Below are 6,429 nucleotides of genomic sequence, written 5' to 3' on the forward strand. Positions count from 1 at the left end.
AAGACGACTGCACAGTACAGTATGGTGTACAGTGCACAAGTACAAAGCCTCGTCACTCGAACTGAGCGGACCGTGCGCATATGCCATATGGTATTGATTTTTAGTCTAGGGGTGAACGAACATTGAATTTTGAATACGAACGAACTCTCACACTAACGAACAAACTCGAACGAACATTCTCCATTGTGTATTTCATGGATGTATTGTTTTTGAACACCAAATAAATACAGACTGTCACTGCCAGTACAGGCGTTCTCTGTTGGCTGGCCACTGTATTGACGGTGTGATGCTGAACAAACACTGTGATCATGCATGTAGATCTACATGTAAGCTAGCTCTAGAACCAGAGGCCAGAATCACTGAGAAACTGAGAATGCTCAGTGACCGCATGTTACACTGCCAGAACAGAATTTTTTTTATCTCGCCAGCCTGCGCTGAATCACAGGGTTTTGCAGTTAGCTTAGCTGCAAAGTCCAACACCGTCGTCCGGACGAGAGTTTTCTTCTCATCGCTAGCTCAGGTTGTCAGAGCAGGAGAATGGTACTTCTTGAGGTGAGTATGAAGATTGCTCGTCGTCGCTCTGTTGCATGATAGAACCACTTTATCAAATTCCGCTCCAACTCCGGACCGCGATGAAAGGCTCGAATGTTTTGACATGATTGCAACGAGTGAACGTTTGCTTTCAGGAACAGATGTCACAAGCAACTCGACTCCTTTCACTGCGCGTACGTACAAATCTACCTCAAACAGACACACAGAAATATTTCAAGAAACTTTGTCCCGACGCGCGGCGACACTCAACTCCTTCAACTTGCTTCAAGTGATCATCAAGGCAGACGCAGTCGACCAGCTTGTAAGCTCGCGAACTCCCAACCTCCGCGGCTCCTTCGTGTTCTAGTCACTAGCGATCTTTATGCTTGCTTGCTGTGTTCGTTTATCAATCTTGCGAGTTCGTTCGTTCGTTTTCAAATTTTTCGAACGAATATTCGAACAACTTGTATTGTGGAAACACTGGCCAACACTCAGATGCACTGCTTCTTCACACAGCTGAACAAATCTTCTTTCTTCTCAACGTTTCGGTCACTCTGACCATCTTCAGGATGAAGCAGACACGGAAGCAAGGCAGACTTTAAAACAACAAGCTGGCTAGGTGCGTGCGGAATACAGCGGGGAAAACAAAACAAAAAAACAACAACTCCCAAGCGAAAAATGACACATGCCACATGATCACAATAGGGGTGCTAGTCCTCCGTGCGAAAGACTAGGGCGGTGATAATTATGTACAACCTGTGGAATACAGCAGGGGGAGAGGGGGAGGGGGGGGGGGACACTCTTAGGCGAGAGAAGAAAAAAACCGGCAACAGCCACATGACTACAGTAGTGTGGACAGTGCTAACATAATGCTAAAGTCTAGGGTGGTGATACGTACAATTTGTGGGTGCTAAGGTTTCACATGGATAGCTATCACTCCAATGAAAAAGCCAGGCAACCAGAGTTCACAGGAGATCCCAACCACTGCTGGTGTTGATATTAGGCTCCATGTCCCGGATCTTGACCGCTTCCCGAATCCTTCTCCTTGCCCTGTCTGGCTCTGTCGCAAGCACACAGAAGTTGGCGAATCCGGTCTGCCCCAGCGACAATGGCTCATCGGCATGGAAGATCCGGTAATGCTCACCCAGCGCCTTTCCTCGGACCTCGTTGCGTGCATTATCGTTGTGCTCCCTTGACCTTGTCGCAACGCTTCGGCCAGTTTCACCCACATAGTCATCACCGCAACGGCACTCGAGGTGGTATACCACGTTTCGGCGGGTGCAGTCCACTGCACCTGCTGTACATGCCACGCAAGCTGGTTTCGGTCTTCCCCTTCTCCTTGGCTGCTGTGGATCAACGAATTTGCGGCATAGGGACTTCTCCAAAGCAGACCTGCAAACCCGCGAGCTGAGCCGAGCATTCTTGTATATGATGTGGGTGGTCAGCTGATATTTGCGAATGAGATACTGCACCTTCTTGTGGATGTGATCGGTTTTGAATGGCAGCTTGAATTATAGAATATTCGAACTTTCGTTCATTCGTTTCACCCCTAATTATTACTTGGTATGCTGGCGCAAAACAATTGCTCATGGAGGAAGACGAAAGAGTCTCAACGCCTGGAAATGTCACATGGCCAGAAGTTGTTCGACGCTGATGATGATGGCATAGTCTGCGACACTGCGACCCGACCAGAACAAGCCAAAACTCATCACCTCAAAAAGGCGCTTGTCTTATGGAAACGGGACTTCGGGTCTCAAGCGCATGAACATCTCCTCTCTCCGACAAAGCAATACACTCACTGAACTATTCTAGAATTTGACTTAACCACGCCGAAAAACAATGCGAAGTCGGATTCTCCCATCTGAAGTATTGAAACTTGTTTTTCCACAGAATCAGGATCTGGATTTGAGGGAGCGAAGTCACAAATAACAATGGGTCCGTTTGACCCTATAGTAAGGGATTCGCACTCACGGGGAAACCTGAGGTCACGGGACAAGGTAAAAGTTCAGACCATCGGTCAACGGAGTGGGGCCGTTCACACTCGTGGTCAGTTTTACCTTGGCCGTATCTTTGGCAATGGATTTGTGGTGGGGCAATTAAAAAAATAATCTGTACTGCATTTTTGTAGTACGTTGTGTGCACGATTTTCCGATGGGCACTGTCTGAAAATGCAGATTGCGATGCACCCGTACAACTACGGGTTCAGAGTTCTCGCCAAAGACAAGATCTACACACGCGCATCGTATAGCCATGGGATTTTTCCCTTAACAAATGCCCTGAGGCCCACGGCCACAGCTTTGCCAATTTTTCCCCGAAAGTTTCTTCCTTTCCCCCAGTACCATAGTTTCCATAACAACTTTCCCATAACCGTGGTTTTACCAGTGTGTGTGTGTGTGAATCCCCTATAAGGTGAACTCAAGGAATACTATAATTGTAGTGTTAACCACAAGTGCAAGCATCGTACATGAGAAAACACAACCAGGGGTATTAATAGGCCATTCACACGACGTGTAAACACTTGCACGTATGTGACCAAGATAACACTGGCAAACCGTGATCCAGTTCACACGGTGCTGGGCAAACTTTACAACCGTCAATGTATCCCTAGTGACCTCCTGAAAATACCGGGAAATGTTAAATTTTAAATTATCCCTTGTTCAAGCAATGGATTTGCAGTACGGACTTTCAACAACTGACACTTTCCTGGCGTGCAAAGAAAATCGTGAGCAAAAGGACCTAGGCCAAGATAAAAATAAGTTGCACGAGTGGGTCGAAGTTTTTCGTATCCGAGTAAATATCCTTGGAAACGGTACGATAAAAGTGAGTTTGGACGTCGTGTGAATGGCTTATAAACACCAGTGGGTGTAGTGCAGTATCGGGAGCTAACGAGAGCCCATTATGTCAACCAGGTCAGTGCAGTACCTGGCTGGTTTCTACCAAGCAAGTGCACACATGCTAGTTCTCAACCGTGTCACTCAGCCTGATGACCTAGCTCTGGAGTAGGCATAGTCACAGTGTGCTATATCAGTGATACTAATGCTACATTGTAGGGGATTTTAAATAGATCTATAGCACATGATGTATTTTACTTACTGAGTGAATTGTCCGTTCCGTGAAATCTTTTTCAAACGTTGGCTGAGTGGACTGACTGGAATACGTAGGTCGTTGAGAGAAGGAGAGCGTTATGCTGAACTTATTCACTGAGAGAGCGTTATGCTGAACTTATTACTCACTGAGAGAGCGTTATGCTGAACTTGTTACTCACTGAGAGAGCGTTGGGGCCACTACAGACTGGATTATTAGTTGATAGAAAGAGTAAGAATGACTGGAAAGGATAATGCACGACTAACAAAGGTACGTAGGGACTGTTCAACAGTACTACAGTAGAAGACGTTTACAAGAAAATGAGAAAAGGAACGGAGACGAAAACCACCAACTAACAGTGGACTGCGCCGTGCGAAATGGACGACTGAGCGGTGCAGATAAAATAACGGTGTAATCTAATGTTTGAACGAATCGTGCTTTACATGCATGTGGTAAATGGCAAGAGATGCAGCTCACTGTCTGGCAGACCACGGACGGCAGTCTACTGCATACATACTAATACTGGCTTAGCTTTGTGCCTGTGTGCCTTAGCGAGACCTCCAGCATCTCGTGTTCGCAGCACTGCCTGTGTTCGTCACTCACGTGTGTCAGTGTGTTGTCACATGATATGCTACACGTCTGCACGATGTCGTCCCGCTCTGCACAGACCGAGACCATAAAAGGTGTTGTTGACATTGGTGACAAGAATCACATTCACACATGTAGACTACACACATAATGAGGGACCTACCCCACTACCCCATTACCTCATAACAACACTACATGCAACCAATCACCATTCAATGCTACGCTCTTCTCATCAAATATGGACAAAGAGCTGATGACATCATGTCCTAGGGTACAGTCCCATACAGACCAGGGTGGTGTCGGTGTTGTCAATCTGATTGTCGTAAAATTCTATTTTATAACTGGTTGTTGCCAAACACATGTCAGCATAATGACATGACGTCACTGAGCAACTTGACAATGTAGACACTGTAGTAGCTGCTTGTGTGTGGTCTGGTGTACAACTCAGCAACAGACTGTACATTTGGGTGTGGTCTGGTGTACAACTCAGCAACAGACTGTACATTTGGGTGTGGTCTGGTGTACAACTCAGCAACAGACTGTACATTTGGGTGTGGTCTGGTGTACAACTCAGCAACAGACTGTACATTTGGGTGTGGTCTGGTGTACAACTCAGCAACAGACTGTACATTTGGGTGTGGTCTGGTGTACAACTCAGCAACAGACTGTACATTTGGGTGTGGTCTGGTGTACAACTCAGCAACAGACTGTACATTTGGGTGTGGTCTGGTGTACAACTCAGCAACAGACTGTACATTTGGGTGTGGTCTGGTGTACAACTCAGCAACAGACTGTACATTTGGGTGTGGTCTGGTGTACAACTCAGCAACAGACTGTACATTTGGGTGTGGTCTGGTGTACAACTCAGCAACAGACTGTACATTTGGGTGTGGTCTGGTGTACAACTCAGCAACAGACTGTACATTTGGGTGTGGTCTGGTGTACAACTCAGCAACAGACTGTACATTTGTGTGTGGTCTGGTGTACAACTCAGCAACAGACTGTACATTTGGGTGTGGTCTGGTGTACAACTCAGCAACAGACTGTACATTTGGGTGTGGTCTGGTGTACAACTCAGCAACAGACTGTACATTTGTGTGTGGTCTGGTGTACAACTCAGCAACAGACTGTACATTTGGGTGTGGTCTGGTGTACAACTCAGCAACAGACTGTACATTTGGGTGTGGTCTGGTGTACAACTCAGCAACAGACTGTACATTTGGGTGTGGTCTGGTGTACAACTCAGCAACAGACTGTACATTTGGGTGTGGTCTGGTGTACAACTCAGCAACAGACTGTACATTTGGGTGTGGTCTGGTGTACAACTCAGCAACAGACTGTACATTTGGGTGTGGTCTGGTGTACAACTCAGCAACAGACTGTACATTTGGGTGTGGTCTGGTGTACAACTCAGCAACAGACTGTACATTTGGGTGTGGTCTGGTGTACAACTCAGCAACAGACTGTACATTTGGGTGTGGTCTGGTGTACAACTCAGCAACAGACTGTACATTTGGGTGTGGTCTGGTGTACAACTCAGCAACAGACTGTACATTTGGGTGTGGTCTGGTGTACAACTCAGCAACAGACTGTACATTTGGGTGTGGTCTGGTGTACAACTCAGCAACAGACTGTACATTTGGGTGTGGTCTGGTGTACAACTCAGCAACAGACTGTACATTTGGGTGTGGTCTGGTGTACAACTCAGCAACAGACTGTACATTTGGGTGTGGTCTGGTGTACAACTCAGCAACAGACTGTACATTTGGGTGTGGTCTGGTGTACAACTCTACAACAGACTGTACATTTGGGTGTGGTCTGGTGTACAACTCAGCAACAGACTGTACATTCGTGTGTGGTCTGGTGTACAACTCAGCAACAGACTGTACATTTGGGTGTGGTCTGGTGTACAACTCAGCAACAGACTGTACATTTGGGTGTGGTCTGGTGTACAACTCAGCAACAGACTGTACATTTGGGTGTGGTCTGGTGTACAACTCAGCAACAGACTGTACATTTGGGTGTGGTCTGGTGTACAACTCAGCAACAGACTGTACATTTGGGTGTGGTCTGGTGTACAACTCAACAACAGACTGTACATTTGGGTGTGGTCTGGTGTACAACTCAGCAACAGACTGTACATTTGTGTGTGGTCTGGTGTACAACTCTACAACAGACTGTACATTTGTGTGTGGTCTGGTGTACAACTCAACAACAGACTGTACA

General features: G+C 46.7%; 1 pseudogene; it reads right to left on the bottom strand.

The window, feature by feature from the left end:
• Positions 1–1,022: 1,022 nt before the first annotated feature.
• Positions 1,023–6,429, bottom strand: part of LOC135823703 (GATA zinc finger domain-containing protein 10-like) — a 44,402-nt pseudogene continuing 38,995 nt past the window's right edge.

Source organism: Sycon ciliatum, chromosome 8, assembly GCF_964019385.1.
Source record: "Sycon ciliatum chromosome 8, ocSycCili1.1, whole genome shotgun sequence".
NCBI lineage: Eukaryota > Metazoa > Porifera > Calcarea > Leucosolenida > Sycettidae > Sycon > Sycon ciliatum.